Below are 19529 nucleotides of genomic sequence, written 5' to 3'. Positions count from 1 at the left end.
AAATAGGCCTTTTGAAGGGATGCTCGAGGATGATGTATTGGACCTCATTCAGGATCCTACCCCACCCTTCTTGAATCGTTTATCCCACTTCCACCGTGCCTGGTCCCACATAACTACAGACCGCTGGGTTGTCCACATGGTGGAAGCAGGATGGTCTCTCCAATTTTCTTCCTCCCCACCCTCCTTCCCTGTCCCTTTTCAGGGACCCTTCTCACGAGCAGCTACTTATTAAGGAGGTTCAGACACTCCTCGCCATGGGGGCGATCGAGGAGGTTCTGAGAGAGCTAAGGGGTGGGGGGTTTTACTCCCAATATTTCCTAATCACCAAGGCAAAGGGAGGGCTTCGGCCCATTCTGGACCTATGTGGTCTCAACAAGTTCATGGTAAAGTTGAAATTCCGCGTGGTCTCCTTGGGCACCATCATACCTTCTCTGGATCCTGGAGACTGGTACGCCGCCCTCGACATGAAGGACGCGTATTTCCACATAGCGATTCATCTGGCGCACAGACGCTTCCTCCGCTTTGTGGTCAACCGTGAACATTATCAGTTCACAGCCCTTCCCTTCGGTCTCTCCACGGCCCCACGAGTGTTTACTAAATGTATGGCAGTCATGGCGTCCTTCCTTTGTCAGCAGCGGGTGCAGGTATACCCTTACCTCGACGATTGGCTTATCCGGGGAAGCACCAAAGAACAAGTGCAGTTCCACCTCCGCTTGGTCAAGGACATGTTTCATTGTTAAGGCCTCCTTCTCAATGCAGCAAAGTCAACACTAGAACTGATCCAGAGAATAGAATTCATCGGGGTGGTTCTGTACTCCGTGCAGGCATGAGCCCTCCTGCTGGCCGCTTGTTTCCAGGCTATAGTGGCCCTTGTCCGGAGCCTTCAGAGTTTCCCAACCTCATTGGCAAGAAGTTGCTTGAGTCTTCTCGGCCACATGGCTACCTGCACAAAATTGACCAGGCATGCCAGACTTCGACTCCGCCCATTACAAGCTTGCCTGGCATCAGTCTATCGCCCAGGTCAACACAGCCTGAACTTGGTGGTCACCGTTCCCGAGTGGGTCCTGGCCTTCCTCCGCTGGTGGCTAAATCCCCGGGTGGTTTGCGAAGGAGTACCTTTTCACAGCTCGCAGCCCTCCTTGTCCCTGGTCACAGATGCGTCAGCCCTGGGATGGGGTGCCCACTTCGGGGACATTCAGTTGCAGGGCCTATGGCCCCCATCCGCGCTCTCCCTTCATATCAACGTTTGGGAGCTGATGGTGGTGCACTTTGCCTGTCAAGCCTTCCAGGAGCGGTTGCAGGGTCGTTGTGTGGTGGTTCTCACAGACAACACCACGGCCATGTTCTACATCAACAAACAAGGGGGGGGCCCGCTCCTCCCCCCTTTGTCAGGAGGCCGTTCAACTGTGGGAATTCTGCATAGCCCACTCTATTCACCTGCTGGCGTCTTTTCTACCCGGGGTCCAGAACATGCTGGCGGACCACCTGAGCATTCCACTCCCATGAATGGTCCCTTCGACCAGATGTCATCCACCCCATCTTCCGAAGGTGGGGGTTTCCCCAGGTCGACCTGTTCGCCTCCCGCAGCACTCGGAAATGTCCGACTTTCTGCTCCCTCCAGGGCTGCTCCCCAGGCTCTCTCACAGATGCCTTCCTGCTCCCCTGGACGAGTCGACTATTTTACACCTTTCCCCGTTTCTCCTGGCATGCAGGGTCTTGCTCAAAGTACCCAGGGACAGGGTGCGAGTGATTCTGGTAGCTCCCGCATGGTCTAGACAGTATTGGTACACCACGCTACCGGAACTCTCTGTGAACGCTCCAGTCCCATTGCCTCTTCTTCCAGACCTGATTACTCAGGATCACGATCGCCTCTGCCATCCCGATGTATGATCTCTCCACCTCACAGCATGGATGCTGCATGGCTGAACCCTGCAGAACTTCACTATTCAGAATCTGTGCAACAAGTACTGATGGGCAGCAGGAAGCCCTCCACTTGGGCCACATATACGGCTAAGTAGAAGCAATTTTCTGGCTGGTGCACTCAGCGCAGAATACCCCCGCTCCAGGCGTCCGTGCCTCTCATCTTGGAATACCTGCTGAGCCTAAAACAGCAAGGCTTGGCGGCATCCTCTGTCAGAGTTCACCTTGCGGCCATCCCGGCTTTTCACCCGGGTGCGAATGGCCGCTCTGTCTTCGCCAGTCCCATGGTTGGCAGGTTTCTAAGGGCCTGGACCATCTCTACCCACAGCTTCGACAGCCAGTCCCCGCATGGGACCTTAACCTGGTCCTCTCCAGACTCATGGGGCCCCCGTTCGAGCCACTGGCCACCTGCTCCCTCCTCTACCTCTCCTGGAAAACGGATTTCCTTGTCGCTATCACGTCAGTGCGGCGTGTCTCTGAGCTCAGAGCCCTAACCTCCGAACCACCCTATATTATCTTTCTAAGGATAAAGTGCAGTTTTGGCCTCATCCAGCATTTCTTCCGAAGGTTGTATCGGCCTTCCAGGACATATTTCTTCCATTTTTTTATCCAAAACCACATGCCAGTTGCCAGGAACAGCGGCTGCACTCCCTAGATGTCTGTAGGGCCCTTGCCTTCTACATTGAGCGTACAAAACCATTCAGGAAGATGACCCAGCTCTTCGTCGCGGTGGCGGACCAGATGAAAGGCCTCCCGGTTTCCTCTCAACGGATCTCCTCGTGGATCACGTCCTGTATCTGCGCTTGCTATGATCTGGCCAGGGTATTGACTTCACTGCTCACTCCATAAGGGCCCAGGCCTCATCGGCGGCTTTTCTCGCCCAGGTGCCGATCCAGATCTGCAGAGCCGCAACTTGGTCCTTGGTACACTCTTTTGCTTCGCACTATGCCATCATCCAACAAACAAGAGACGATGCGGCGTTTGGTAGAGCGGTCCTACAATCCACGTTACTTCAATCTGATCCCACCGCCTAGGTAAGGCTTGCGAGTCACCTAATTGGAATCAATATGAGCGAGCACTCAAAGAAGAAAAAATGGTTACTCACCTTTGTAACTGTTGTTCTTCTAGATGTGTTGCTCAAACCCACCCCCGCCCCATCCCCTCTGTCGGACTAGTCAGCAAGAAGGAACTGAGGGGGCGCTGGGTTGGCTGGGGTATATATCGAGCGCCACTCCACGGGGCTCCATAGCCGACCCACCGGATGTTGCTAGGGTAAAAATTCTCCAACGGCCGTGCACGCAATGCGCGCACACCTAATTGGAATGGATATGAGCAACACATCTCGAAGAACAACAGTTACAAAGGTGAGTAACAATTTTTTTTCTGATGACTGGCATCCCCTTTTGTCCTGCTCCTCCCACTTTTATAGCTTTTGCATAAGGCGGGAATCTTTTGTCTGTGCTTGTCCCCACCCCTGCCTCATCAATGGAAAAGTACAAGGATTAAGATGGATTCCAGTATCATGTGACATGGTCACATTTCACTATAAGATCCCTAGTCTCTATTCTTCCTGGGTTGGCCCACACGTACACAGGAAGGCTTTCAATTAACTAAGGCCATTTACAACTAATTGTTTCTGGAGCACCCTTAATAGCCTCCATTTAATATGTTTACATCAGTGATACAAGTTTATACCTTATTCTCCTAGCTCCAGATATAGAAATAATACATGCAAACAAATAGGATGAACACACTTAGTAGATTACAAGCTTTCTAAAGACACCACACAAGGGGTATTTAGCGTAAAACATATTCCAGTTATGTCATATTCATCAGCATATTTCCATAAAGCATATGGAGTGCAACATCACACCTATCTCTGACCTGTGAGTCCAGGTCCTAAAGTCCAGATCAGTGGGAATTAAACACTTAAGTACCTTTGCGAATCCGTGTCTTAAGTCCCACCCTTTTCCCCTGCATTTCACTCCTGCCTACTCATGTGGCTCTCCGATCAGCTTGCTGGCTTCTGAGAATCCCTTTCTTAGGTGCATAACTCTACCTCTGCACTGTATGGGGAACCCGGGTGCCTAACTCGGGTCAGAGGATTCCACTAAGTGCACCTAGGGGTTAGGCATTGCAATTCCCAAGTCTTTGTGTATCTAGACCCAAATGCCTTGCTACTAGTAGAGTGAGGAAGCTGGAGGCAGAGTCTTCGAAAAAGTAGACCCAAAGCTCTGTAACACCCTCCCTAAAGAAATCAGGAAAAGTCAACCCTCACCACCATCTGATGTGACCTCTCTTAATCTCTCCTGTTGAAACGGTTCCACTTTGTATAAAAAGTCATTGGAGCAAGGACAAGAAACTGGATCTCCCATCTCTGGGCCCCAACCCTTGGGCTATAGAGTCAGTCTCACTTTCTCTCTGTCCCAATGACTATTCACTGTCATTCATAATCTCTTTTGCAATACTGGCAGCCAATACTGTTCCTGACCTCATCACATTAGCAAAGCCAATCAAGTGATCTGAATGGATGGATAGCTTATGTGCTTCATAATATTCTGCCATTTTGTTCCCTAGGCAAGTAGAGAGAAGTTAAACTTTGCTGTTGTTTAGACAGCAACAGTGAATTTTAGGACTGTGAGTCTTAAAATAGATCTGAAGTTTTATTGCCAGTGAGAAAGTAAAGACTATATTTGTTTATTGTTCACAGGGCAATATGGTTTTTGTGTTGAAATATTTAAATCAGTACAGAAAATAATAGAATAGAAACTTCAGAAAGCAAAAAAGAGAAGCCAGCTTTAAAAAATCCTCCTCCTTATCATCATCAGTTTGTCTATACTGGTTACCCTTTAAAGCTTGCCAATTATCCCAGTATTTGCAGTATTCCCACGCTATTCCCTATAGTAAGTATACTGAAGTGACCTTATGTATTTACCTATGGAAAACTGACAAGTTTTTACAGGCCTTCTCTTAGACAATCACCCTCAAAGAAAACCTGGATAAACGGATATACCTTGCAGCATGCCTTAAAGATCAACAAACCTGCTTCTGCCCGACTGAAGGGGTAGCAAGATCAAGGTCCTCCACTGAGAATGCTCTGCTGTCCTGTCAGATCAAGCATCCAACTGTTCTCAAATATTAAGGGTAAAGTACAGAAAGAGAGGCTGTTACCAAGACATACATGTGTCTATTTACATGTGGTTATGTCTATTTACATGTTACTTATGTCTATTTACATTGTGGTTATCAGCTTGTGGGGGCATATTTTTATACAGTTATTTACCAGGAGTGTTTTACTGTAATTTTAAAGTTACTGAAACAATTTATAAGTGTAGATAGCTTCTTAAAACCCTGGAATAGGCTCTTATTTTTCAAAATGAGCCAGAGATGTTTTTCAGAACCCCAGAGTATGCTCTATTGGCTTCGCTTATTACATTTTCCATCATTAGCTTTTATTTAATAAATCCAAGTAACAAAAAACATAGACAAGGGTCTGACTTAAACTCACAAAGGCCAGGACATTGAGAGTTCAGGCTTTTCATTCCTTCTTTAAATCAGGTCTTTGTGTTTTGATACTGCAGGGATCTGGGACCCATAAGCAAGCTCCTCTAGGCACATGCTATAGTACATAGTATTATACTTGCAGCAAGACACCTACGATATTAGAGAATTAGGGGGGAAATGAAGCAACATGTTATAAGAGCCAGAATGATGGTACTTCAGATCGTCTTCATCATAATACTATTATTCAGGATGCCTTCTTTTTATGTGCTTAAGTGCTATTGAACTACTGGTTAAGTTTGAAGGGAATAGCTGTGAAATATTGCCCTTGAATCCACTCATTATTTTAACTTTTATAGTGATTGCTTAGGAAGCAATGGAGGAAACAGCACAACATGTGATCTATCAGTTGAATTATTTTATTTTCATGGATTTGAAGAGTTTAGATTTCTAACAAATGGATAAGAAAGGCTGATCATGTGGTCAAGGCATCAGACTGAGGTTCAGGCAAACTGGATTTAATACATGGTTCTGCCATGAACTAGCTGTGTGTCCCTGGACAAGTCTCTCTGTGCCCATCTGAAAAACGGTGATAGTAATACTTATTTTCTCCCACTTCTTTGTCTGTCTTATCCTGTTTAGTTTGTAAGCTCATAGCAGGGACTTTCTCCGACTATGCATTTGTACAACACCTATCATAATGGAGCTCCAGTCTTTGTTGGGGCCTTTACTGTCAGAGCAGAGTAGGAGTTACTGTAACACATACACAATAAGTGCCTATACCAATAGACCAAATGCCTGTGGAGCCAGGACTAGAACCTGGTCCAACTCTAAAACATAATTCATTTGAAGACAATCCATTTTTTTCTGTTGGTTGACCACATTTGAGCTGATCACAATAACTTAAAAATATCAGTGTGTGAGTGCATGTTGCTCATTAGGAGTATCACTGTAATTGAGAGATAATTAATGTCTACTTTTTATTTCCAAAAAGGAAAACAAATGTATTATGTTCAATGGAACTAGTGTGAAGGATCCATCATGAAATAAATGGAGGTGACTGAGACACTTTCATTATGTATGGATCATTAGTACAGTACACCATAATGGCCTCTCAAGAGCCATTATGGTGCATCCTGTGAGTACACAGTGACATAACTTGTAATACATGAATAACTGACATTCTACAGCAAAATAATTTAACTTAATACCAGTAAATCATCTTGGTAGATCTACAGCTAGGTCAAAATGCAGCTGCCCACTTTTCAAGTGGATTGAGATGCTGTGAGAATAAATTTTGAGAATCTGTGTTTTGTGCTTGGCATTGGCTATTACTGGTGGGAGACAATGATAAAAATGTTTCCAAGAAAATGTTAGATTTATTTTTCACTTTTTTTTTTGAATTTTACAGCATATAATTCTCAACAACTGTAATCAGCGTAGCTGCACTGAAGTCAATGGAGTTATGTCGATTGCTGAGGATCTGCTCCAAGATTTTTTTCCTGCTATATATTAGCTTGTGAAATGCATTTTGGTGTAAAATTTCATGTCTGTGAAATTAGCCTCAGCCACTCTAATGACTGCCTATAGTTTCTCCAAAATACTGTTAACCGTGAGATTCTTCTCAAGGCTACATGTGCATAGTGTGGCAAGATGCTGAATGCTGTTATTGCTTCTGCTGCTATCAAAGCTGATCCACTCTGCAGTAATGCATATATAAATAGTGGCTTTCCCACAGATCCAAATGTCCCTACTACAGTGGACCTTCCCACCTGGCCAAAATATGGCAATTCACATTTACTGTTATGTAAAGCTTGAGCAGAGCCATTATGCTGGGAGTGGAATAGCCCAAATCAACAGGTTGGCACTTGCCACTGAAGGGATCCAACTTCCATCAATTTTCAGAAGCCCTGTCTTTCCACATATGAGAAGAGAAGATTTACTGACTTAGCAAGGAGTAAATCTATATTTACTGTCTATGGCTCGGCCTTCGGTCTTCTAATTCTGATATTCAAACAGTCACCTTTGTGCTCTCCCCATGCAGTCCATCACTTTTGGGAGAAGTGCCCTGTAAACATCAATTCAAGTCATGCATTATCCTCCTTCAAACTCTCCTTTGTCATGTATCCTACAAAAAATCTTGACAACAGTTAGCTGCTGTAGGAAGTCCACTTCCTATCATGGTGACAAATACTGTTTCCTTGTACTCCCCTGTCTGTATCCGTGTGTTGTCTTTTGTCTTATAATTAGATTGTAAGCTTGTCAGGCAGGGATTGTTTTTTGTTGTGTTTGCATAGCGTCTATTACAATACGGTCCTGGACAATGTCTACAGCTCCTAGGTGCTATAATAATACATGGTGCTAAAACAGCTTCTGGTCTCCTTTCTCATTGGAATTACTTCCCTTGACACAATGTACTGGCATGGAAGACGCTCCCCTGAACCCACCTTCTATTCCTCACAGCTTACAGCATTATATTCTTAATATGGGTACTAGGACTCCCACTCTTGTTTCTCATTTCACTCTTTATACACCCATGGGTCTGCTTTGACTTGTTTACAGGAATGCACTTAGTTCTGCTACTACCTCTTTGTGGGAACTGAGGAGAAAGAGCCTGGGAATCACCATCACCACTATCCCTCCTGCTCACTGGAGAGGTATTGGGTAGGCTAGATGGATTTCGGAGGCAGAGTGTTTGGAAATATTGGATGGGAAAAGGATGGATATTTTTGAATGGGGGAAATGTTATAGTCAGGAAATGTCATTTATAGCTCTCAGCTGCAAAGATTTTTGGGAGCCCCTTATGGTTTTGGCCAGACATCCTCACATTGTGCTATTATAATAATGCCACTGTTCGTTTGTCTCCCTGCATGGACTGGAGTCCGGGAGTGCTCCTCTGTTTCTTACAGCTTTTCATTTGTTTGGTAACTTTTCTCCACAGAAGCTGAAGAGGAAACACTCCACATTTGTGGAATTGCTTTTATTCTTGATGTTTGCTGGAGCCAGATTGTGGTTGGGCTTGCATGCCCATGCAAGGTAGTAAACAGCCCCCTTCTTAACTTGTGCCCGCTACCAGTTACCACCACATGCGATGCAGGAGGAGAAGCAGGCTCCACAGAGTTACTTATATGCCCCCCCTTGGAAGCAGGAAGGATGGGACAGTGAATGGGTGGAATCTTGGCTACATTAGCATATTAGCAAAATACACATTGCACCGTGTATAGACCCAGGGCAGTTCACTCTCTCCCTGGAGCAGGGAGATGGGTGCTGTTCGAGGGGCAGTGTAACAACATGCTTCCCTGTGCAGAGGACAGATACTAAGCCATGATCTAGACCTTCATCTTTTTTATTCAATGCTTTACTAAGCTTGCACTTTGTTATTGTTGCATCCCGTATTTTTATCCAAAGACTGCCATTGGTAAAGTTGACACCAGCCCAATGTGAACTGTTGTCAGGCCTGCTAAAGGGATGAAGTTTGCTTTTGCTGGGCTTTAATGGATATTTAGCTTGGCAGCTGCTCTCTGAGACATGGTTCTCTTCAGGGGATCTCTCCATTTCAACAGCCACCCTATAGGTTTCCCTTCTGGTACTGAGCGTCAGACATCTGCTTTCCTCCTCTCTTTCTTTCCCAGTCTTCCCCATATCATGTCATCTGTGGGCAGCAGAGTTCCTTGTTCCTCATATTTGTAACAAACAGGAGCTTTTTCTTGCGCAAGCCTACTATGCTCAGGAGCACCATAGCTATTCCTGGAAATGTGGAGAATTACCTGTGAGCTGCTCTTTGTCTCTTCTGCTGCATACCTCACAATGATCTCATTGTGCCTGGGGTGTTTTTGAAAATGCCATAGGCACCATCAGCTGGCACAGGGAAGAAAGAGCTCTCCACTCCTTGCAGCACTTACTTTTGCACCCCACATGCCTAGAGGTGCAGTTTCAGGCAGGTTCAGTTAGTTATTTTCAAGTAGATTTGATTCCTCCCCTCCCTTTCGTTTTTAAGAATGAAAACTGGGACACCTGACTGAGTTTAATTTGCATTTTTTTGAAAGTTTAGTCCATTGCACCTAATGCCCAGGGACATTATCAAGGTTGAAAAGCCCTGATCTTGACTTACTCCCCCCACTTTACGTCTGTTTGTATTTAGGCATCTCTTCCTGCTCAAGTCCTTTAATACTAATTACTTTTTTTTTAAAAGCAATTTCAGTAACATAAGTCTTGCCCTCCTGTGTGAACCTGTAATAAGCATGTTTGTCTTACATTGAGAGAAACGGATGTAGGTGGAAGTACAGATTTTCATTTCATTCCAAAGGAATGATTGCAATTACACATATTAACACCATCCTTTTTGCACAAGTTAGTTATCAGAGTACTTTATAAGAGAATACAATATTGGCTCCTAATGAATGTTCTCATTTTGGGACTTGTATTATTATATGAGAATCCATTATCTGCTATTAGCAGGGTGAACTCTGCCCTCTACTACTAAGTATGTTCAGGGCTAGAATGAGGTTGGCTGGCAGTAGCCCAGCAAATTGATACTTCTTTTGAAGGCTGTCATCTTTGAAGGCTCAATCATCTGAGCTTTCATTTAAAAAATAAAAAAAGCAAGCAGACTTTCAGAGCCCAAGCACTCTGCTCCTTTACTGGTAAATAAGTGCATTTACATAGAGTTTGAGTAGGAGTTTTTAGATAGTTAAGTGCCTGTCTGTTCTGAAAATCCAGTCACACAGTTATCCCCACAGACACTGGGGGTGAGGTATTGAACAGATGGGGAAATAGTATGTTTACTTAAGTGAGGTGTTCAGAACGGGATTTGGAAATACTTTGTGGCTTTGAGTTGATGTGTGAATAGTTGGGTGGTCCATTGGCTCATTGTTTCTTGAAGTTTCAGACTCTGCTGCTGGATGCTGAACAAATAGCAATACGCTCCTGTATTTGGTACCTACTTTGTCATGATATTAGTATGTGGCTACAGATGACTTCAAATTTAATATGCTACCTAAACATTTAGTGAGAAGTTCTTCAGAGGTCTTCTCCAAAAGTATTTCACATATCTTAGGGGAGAACTGCAAAAAGGACTCCCTTGCAGGAGGATCAGATTTTGCTGGGAAATGGTGAGATATTATATAATAATGAATTTGTATGTATTCACACTGTAGAACAAATGTATTAACACAGTGGTTTGCAAACTTGTTCCATTTTGTGACCATTTCCCCCTTAATTGAAGGAACTATTCTGGGGTCCCCTTCCCATCCAGCTAGGAAATAGCTAAGACCCCCTATCATTTAGTAATATGGGAAAGATAGGTTGACATCCCCTTGATACCTGTGTGTGATCCACAGGTAGAGAACACCTATCTTAGTAGATGGGATGGGGGGGGGGCATATTTCCCTGAAGGCTAGCCAAATAGATTGAAATCCTTTGCTAGTTATTCACCTTGCCATCACCACTTTTCGCTTTGGCACAATAAAGATGCTCGTCCTATGTATTAATTCTGCAAATTTATTTCAGGAACTGATCAAAAGAATGATATACCCAGATGTTACCACCAGCTGAAGAAAGAAAGTGTCATATGGGGGTGGGGGGAAAGTCAGTCACTACTAGGGAGGGATAGCACTCCTCAGGAGTTTTGTTCCATGGGAAAAAAATGATTCCTAAGTGGAGAAAAACAAAAAAAAAACAAAATTAGGATCAATGGCTATTTGAGATAGATAAACCACAAGAAAAGAGGTCCACTCTGCTGCTGAGCTACTTTTCACCTTCTCATCTCTCTTTCAGGCATCCATTCTTTTCCCAATATGGCATGTAAAATTGAGAATTCATTGATGCAAGTGGCTGGAACTACTTTACACAACTGCTTGTACTAAACTTGTCGAGAGAAAAATACTAAATTATATCAGTCCAATAAAAACCTAAAGTGCCTTTGTGGAACAGTACATTGAAGGATCCCCTCCTATCTGTCTGGGAACATGGACTGATGGCTAGGGGAAGGCTCCCCTATATCTGCTGAAGAAAAAGTGTGCGTAAAGGGTCAAATTGTAGGAGAAATCTGTGTCCAAATTTACAAGACAGATTAGGTGTAAACTCCACATACAGTGACATGCTGGATGAACAAGTTAAGAGACACACATTTACTATCACAGTTGGTTTGTCTGAACTATTTTATCTGGCACACAGTCAGGATAACTCCTGGCACAGGCTCAGCTCAGCAAGCCTACGTTCCTGAGCTGATAAATCCAAATTCAACACTTACGTGTAAGAGACAGGCTGTGAAGCTACTGACTCTGAAAGGATCTTATCTTGCTTTAGAGATAGATGATGCTCAAGAGAGTAGAAATAGGTTGTGACAGCCTCAAAAACAGGAGAAGGTGGTCTTGTGGAAAATACACTGATCATGGATATAAGATAAATAATTGGTCCCAAACAGTGGTAATTTTAAAATACTCTTCTAAGGGAGGGATGGTTTATCCATCATTGCCATTAGCTACCCTGCCATTACCCCTAAGCTCTTAATTAAAAACTGAGGCAAAGTATTTATTTAGGTGTTAGGCCAGGCCTAGATAATCTTTCATCTCTACTCCTATCCTCAGTGCTTAGCAGTCTCACTTCTTGTTTCCTGGTTTTATTCTTGTTTATATGCCTGTAAAACCTTTTACTAATGGTTTTAATTCCCTTTGCAAGGTCCAGCTCTGCTTGGCTTTTGGAAGTTCTCTCTTTATCTCCACACTTTCTGATCTCCAAGAGGTAGCTTTCTTTGCTGATTCCTCCCATCTTCCATTCCTTGTAGGCTTTCTGCTTTCTATTAATCACCTGTTTGAAATGCTTGCTCATCCAGCTTGGTCTGCAACCACACCCATAGTTACTCTATAGTAACTACTTTTCACAGAGTATGTATCCAAGTTAAAAAGTCTGTAATCACTTAAGGTGTCTCATTCAAAAATTTCCACTATATGCCCTTTTAAAAACAAAACAAAAAAACAGAGGTTAGGAGTGCTGGGTAGAGCTGGTGGAACATTTTCAATTAAATCTGTCTTCATCAAAATGCGATGTTTTGTCAGAGCCAAAATGTTTTATGAAGATATTGGTTTCAGTTGTTTGTATAGAAAGCTTTCTGAGTTCCACTGCTATCTAGTCACTGCCGACCCAAGGTGATGGTGACTGGAAAGAAAAAATCTAAAACTAGTCCTTTTTGCTCTGACACAATTCTCTTTCACAAAAGCATTTGAAAGGTTTTGTTTTCATTCCAGTGAGGAACAACAAACAAAATTTCATAACCTTGAAAGTTGTTGTCAAATGGAATTGTCATCCTATGGTCAGCACAGGTGCTGCGGTGGGCAAATTCATTAAATTATTTCAGCATAGTACTAGTTCTAACAAATTGTTTTCACTATGTTGGAAAAGTAGCTAAAAAAAGCATACAAGCTGAAAACAAAGATTTTTCAGATAACCCTTGATTTGTAGTAGCACATGAACTACAAGCTACAAAGCTTATTGTTTTAGTATTTGCATAGGTAAGAGTTACAAATCAAGATTGAGGGTTACAGGTTACCTGTGTTTACACATGTTGGGGAATTTTCATAGAAATTAGAAACAACTGAGTTGTTAAAAGCATATTTTGGGGGCTTGTGCATGTAATAAGAAAAAGGTTTGGCTGTAAATCATCAACATCAGGGATGGCAATTTTTTATTTAACTGACATTTCAGTAATTCAATAATTGTTCAAACATCTAACTTTAGAATTACTGATGGTAGAACTGCCAGTTCTGTAACTTTTGATTGATATCAAATTTGACAAATTGATAAAGACTTGTATTAAGGAACCATAGTTCCATTTTGCTACACAAGATCACCTCCACAGAATAAAGAATTAGAATACATTTACTATTTGGTAAGAAGACTGAATTATTATGATTGGATTTATTACTTCTTGATAAGTTTTAACATCATAAATTAAATTCATGCATTTAGACACTCTCATATAATTATACTTAGTTTACTTTCTGTAATTTCTTATTTATCTTTAAACTGTATTTTGATAAGAATTCTCAAGTCTGTGCTTTAGCTAAAACCACCTGAAATTAATGAATTAATAATAAACATGCTATGGTTAATTGGCTAATTAAACGTATTTAACTAATGTGAGTTTTTTGTGTTTTATTTTCCCTAATACTCTCAAACCTTGCTATTTTCTCACACAACTTGTTATTCGCTCATTTGGTCATCTTTGGCTGCTGAATGTGATAAAGTATGAAAGCCTAATCTGCTATTATAACAACCTGAAAACAAAGGTGACATAATTTTTCACAGTTGCTTTGATTGCAACCCAGAAAGCCTGCTCTAACAGAGAAAGGACACATGTGCATGCACACACACTATTCCATTCTCCATATTATGACCTGACACATATTAGATCAGTGTCCTCTTGTGAGGCAAGCAGTCCATGACAATGAATGCCAATTTCATGCATGTTACACACAGGCAAGGCTTGCTGCTCACCTTTTCTATGCAGTTTCCTCAAAAGTCTGCCTGGGTTATGAATAGACTATTCAAGTTGTCACAAGTTTTCAGTATCAAGTAAAGAGAAGCTTAGCCCAAGCCATACTTGGCAACAATTTTAAATGATACTCTATTCCTAAAAAAGACGGCGATTCCTTGCAGAGAACTATAAAATCCTTCCATCTCTAGAATGTTAGGTCATATTTTCTCTTTATTTCTCAGTGCTCATTTTCACTTTACATAGAAATAGGGTTTAGATTTTTAAATGTTTACATGAACCTGCTGCTTCTTTCCAACCTCGAGCAATGATCCTCTGTTTGTGATGTAACATTTAGTTGCTGTGGGACAATGATAGTGTCACAATTGGAGGATTCCAGGGTCTGATTTCATACAAAGAATGAATGCAGTAGCAGAAATAGATGAAGTCCTGGGGAGCAAAAATCCTGTTTTCACAGGAACTAGTCTACTACTAAAGAAAGTGAATGTGAATGGGAGAGAAACATAATTGTCCCTAAAGAGAGGGCTACCTACTGCTATTTAGACACAACCTTATATCGAGAGAGATGGAGTGCCTCACTGCCCCAGGGGCAGGATTCTCTCTCATACAGGGATTGTACACACAGAAACAATCCTCCCCAAGATTCCCAGCGCACAGGGTGTATATGGTCTGCAGTTGGTTGCAGTGCGGAAGGGCTGGGCCAAGGCTCTGCCTCCTCCCCAGCCACCATGAGGAGATGCATGTATCAAAGAGGAAACTGTCCCTCCATATTCCTCACACACATCCTCACTGGACCTCAGAAGGACAAATCACAGTCTGGCTCAATGTTTTTCAAATATGTCTAGTGGGAGTCCCTGAATCTTTTAAAATTTAGTATATATTGGTTTACTTTTCAAAGCAAAGGATCTAAACTTAAGCACCTAAATACCAATGTCTGGCACCTATGTGGTGATGTAGATGAGTAAATCAGCGTTTCAGTGCCTAGCTTTAGGCACCCATGTCTGATGATTGTGTCCATTAATACTACTGTACAAATGCCTGTTATTAAAGTACAAGCTGGTAACAAATGTATTGTTTCTTAACACAGGAGATAGTGCATCAGTCTTGTAAACGAGGGGTTGCAAGCTCAAATCTCCCTAGGGTGTGGGTAGCAGTTTCTGGCTGGGCATGTAGTCTTGTCACTCGTTCGTTGATCGCTTATCAGCTGGAACCAAGAGGCAGCAGTCGTAATGACCCAAGACAATGAAGATGACCAGTGATTGAAACTGTAGGATATACATGAGCAGATACATGAAGAGAATTTAGTCTATATGAAGTGTGGCTTGTTGGAGCTAATGGAAGAGAAGAGGAGCCAAGGCTTGGAAATGCAGGTGGAAACTATGGTTAAGTTTCAAAGGGGGTTTGAGCAGATGATGGAGCAAAGGTGAGAGGAGCGGAAGGGGGAAGTCAAGACATGCAGATACAAGCTGGACTGAAGACAATTGCAAGGGAGAATAACAGACAAGAGGACTCTCAGAAACATCTGGTGCTGGCCAGTGCCAGTGACAGACTTCTGGGCTAAATAAAAAATCAGCTCTTCATTTGTAGATCTCAAAGTATTTTACAAAGAAAACCAGTGTCACTAATCACATTTTACAGATGAGGAAACTGAGGCACCGAGACTTGCCTACAGTTACTCATCAGGGAAGTGGCAAAGCTGGGCCTAGGACTCAGCTCTCCTGAATTGTAGTCCAGTGTTCTAACCACTAGGCCACAGCACTCTAAAAAGAAACAATTAGAGACAATTGGTTTGATCCAGTATGCAAATAAAAGCAACATTAAAATAAAAGTAAAAGCCCTTCCGCACTGCAACCAACTGCAGTCCATATCACCCTCTCACAGGAAAAGGCAGGTCTATGTGATTGGGGACTCCATCCAAAGAAGAACAGACAGTTTCAAAAGAGCTATCTTTAAAAAAATGTAGGGAATTAGTTAGGGAAGTTGGCTGGACTGAAGAACTCAATGATCTAAATGTGAAGGAGGCTTGGAATTACTGTAAGTAAAAGTTACAGAAGCTATCTCAAGCCTGCATCCCAAGCAAGGGGGAACATTGTAGGGAACATTAGCCTTTTTCCAGTCATCCGGGACCTCCCCCGACCGCCATGAGTTTTCAAAAATAATGGCTAATGGCTCTGCAATCTCATCCGCCAACTCCTTTAGCACCCTCGGATGCAGCGCATCCGGCCCCATGGACTTGTGCACATCCAGTTTTTCTAAATAGTCCCGAACCACTTCTTTCTCCACATAGGGCTGGTCACCTTCTCCCCATATTGTGCTGCCCAGTGCAGCAGTCTGGGAGCTGACCTTGTTCGTGAAGACAGAGGCAAAAAAAGCATTGAGTACATTAGCTTTTTCCACATCCTCGGTCACTAGGTTGCCTCCCTCATTCAGTAAGGGGCCCACACTTTCCTTGACTTTCTTCTTGTTGCTATCATAACAAGATGACCTGTCAGGCTGGAGGTTGGTTACTAGTGGAGTTCCTCAGGGATCAATTTTGGGACCAATCTTATTTAACAGCTTTATTATTGATCTTGGCACAAAGAGAGAGAGAGAGTGCTAATAAAATATGCGGATGACACAAAGTTGGGAGGTATAGCCAATACGGAGGAGGACCGGAATATCATACAAGAAAATCTGAATAACCATGTAAACTGGAATAATAGAAATAGGATGAAATTTAATAGTGGAAAGTCATACATTTAGGGACTAACAAGAAGAATTTTTGTTATAAGCTGGGGACATATCAGTTGGAAGAGACAGAGGAGGAGAAAGACCTTGGTGTGTTGGTTGATCACAGGATGACTATGAGCTGTTTGGTCTCCCATGTTAAGAAAGATTAACTCAAACTGGAACAGGTGCAGAGAAGGTTTACTAGGATAATCAGAGGAATGAAAAGCTATATTGTGAGAGAAGGCTCAAAGAGCTTGGCTTGTTTAGCCTAACCAAAAGAAGGCTGAGGGGCATTATGATTACTCTCAACAAACACATCAGAAGGATAAATACCAGGGTTCGAGAGGAGTTAAGCACCAATGTGGACACAAGAACAAATAGATATGAACCGGCAATCAACAAAAAGTTTAGGTTGAAGATTAGGCAAAGGTTTCTAACCGTCAGAAGAGTGAAGTTCTGGAACAGCCTTCCAAGGGAAGCAGAGGGGGCAAAAATTTGAACTGACTTCAAGACTGAGCTTGATAAATTTATGGAGGGGATGATATGATGGGACTGCCTATGATGGCATGTGGCCATTGGCGACTGCCAGTAGCAAAAATACTCAAAGGCTGGAAACAGGACACTAGATGGAGAGGGCTCTGAGTTACTACAGAGAATTCTTTCCCAGGTGTCTGCCTGGTCGGTCTTGCCCACATGGTCAGAATCTAACTGATCATCGTATTTGGTGTCAGAAGGAATTTCCCCCCAGGTCAGATTGGCAGAGGGGATTTTTCACCTTCCTCTGCTGCATGGGATATGGGTCACCTGCAGGTTTAAACAAGTGTAAATGGTGAATTCTTTGTAACTTGAAGTCTTTACACCATGATTTGAAGACTTCAGTAACTCAGCCAGAGATTAGGGGGTCAATATCAGGAGTTGGTGAGTGAGGTTCTGTGGCCTGCAATGTGCAGGTCAGACTAGATGATCACAATGGTCCCTTCTGGCCTTAAAATCTATTAGCATGAGTCTGTGTAGAAATAGGGGTTCCCTTCATTCTGTATGCAGAAAGAGATGAAAAGTCTATGAGAGGCTCGGGAGGCTCTAGTTCTTTCTAAATTGAATGTTAGAAGGACACTAGCATACAAAATCTGCTAGAGTTATGCAGGTTAGGGTAGAAAATGAGTAATCATCTGACCAGGTTAATGTGGAAGTCTGAAGAGCTCTTGGGAAAAAGTGAGGATGGAGTGAAGAGCCACTTTGTCCCAATAAAAAAAAGTGTAGGGTGGATCTGCCATAATGGCACCCAGTTCCCTTTCGCTTCTAGCTGAGTAAGGAGGTTTCCATGGATAAGTGCAGGAGAAAGCTATCTACCAGAGGTTCAAAGGGTGCTGTTATTAGGTCATTGAGGATGACATTAAACATCCCAAGTTGAAGTAGGTTATCTAACGTATAGAAAGATAAGTGGAAGGCTGCAATAGCTGCAAGATGGACTTTGACAGAACAGAATGACAAACACAAGGTCTTTAAACTTCTGGTAGTCTAAAAACATGCACTTTGAGAATTGGAGGGAGACTAACCATACTGGATGCACCAGGAGTAGAATTACTTCCATTTATGAGGCTAAATCTTCCTCGTGGATGGTTTCCTACTGTTCAGCAGCATCTTCTGCACTTCAAATGAACAGTCCATTTCTATAACCAAGAGCCATTCAAGAGTCTGGTCTTGAGATGTAGCATGGGAAGTTTGGGTCGAATAGTTCCACACCCTCCCGAGTCTTGAGTCAGCAATTCTGTTGTCAATGGCAGGTGAAGAGGTGGCCAAAGTGACAGGCAAATCAATCCCAAGACCCATATCTATCAGAGCCAGCAAACCTCTGTCCTGTTTTATCTTTTTCAGGAATTTGAGAAGCAACGGGGGGGTGGGGAGGTAGGAGGGGATAGCCATACAGCGGGGATCCTGGCTATGGAATGAGGAATGCATCCCCTAGAGAATTGTAGCCATGTCCTTTCCTTCAGCAGAGCTTGTTGCACTTCTTGTTGGATGCTGTCACAAAGAGGTCTATCTCTGAGAAGCACCAGATGAAGAATATGTCCTGTAGGATCAGATTGCTCAATTCCCATTTGTGATCTTGGCAAAAATATCTGCTCAGCATGTTGGCTATGGTGTTCTGCAGGCTGGGTAGGTATGCAGTTAAGATTTCAGTCTTGATGGCCATGCTCCAATTCCAAAGCTTTACTGCCGCTGTTCTCAGTGATAAGGAACTTGCTCCTCCTTGGTGGTTTATGTAATACATGGTTGCTCTGCTGTCCAGCATGACCCTAATTAGAGGACTTCTGATTATGGGTAGAAAATGCTCTGAGTTTGATATTAAGGCCAGATTCGAGGTGTCCACTTGCTCTACCATAAGGTTTTGAAGCTGGACACCCCAGGCTATCCAAGGCATCTGTAGTTATGATTTCTGTTGGGGGGTGGCTGAGTGATTGGGACTTCCACACAAGCCTTGTGGGAATCCTTCGACCAATCAAAGGACATGAGTACTTTTGGGGTAATAGATGTTCGTTTGTTTAGGTTGTGCTTGGAGGGCTCTCACACAGTCCTAAAGCAGGCCTGAAGGCATCAGGAATGTAATCTGGCATGAGGTGTTATGAATGAGCAAGCTGTCACGTGACCCAATAATTGAAGGCAGGTTCTCACAGTTTGAGGCTTTAACTGAAGCTGGGAGATGAGGTTGGACATTGTGATGAGTAATCCTCTAACCTTAATAATAATTCACTGTTAGTAACTTAACGAAAGTCTTTATTAGATACATAGTTAACATATATAGAGAGCATCTTAACTCAGGTCAATCAAGCAGTCTAACCTAAAACCAAACAGCCTCTTCCCATTGTCAGCTCCTGCACCCTGAAGATTCTATTAATTCTCATAAAGC

The 19529-nt window shown here is 43.0% G+C and overlaps 1 pseudogene; it reads left to right on the top strand.

Annotated features, from left to right (window-relative positions):
* Positions 1-19529, top strand: part of LOC112125778 — a 176759-nt pseudogene that overhangs the window by 1038 nt on the left and 156192 nt on the right.

Source organism: Terrapene carolina, unplaced genomic scaffold (genome assembly GCF_002925995.2).
Source record: "Terrapene carolina triunguis isolate 2854851 unplaced genomic scaffold, T_m_triunguis-2.0 Scaffold18, whole genome shotgun sequence".
Classification (NCBI taxonomy): Eukaryota; Metazoa; Chordata; order Testudines; family Emydidae; genus Terrapene; species Terrapene triunguis.
The sequence above is the reverse complement of the archived record's forward strand: the minus strand, read 5'-3'. Positions and strand labels throughout refer to the sequence as shown.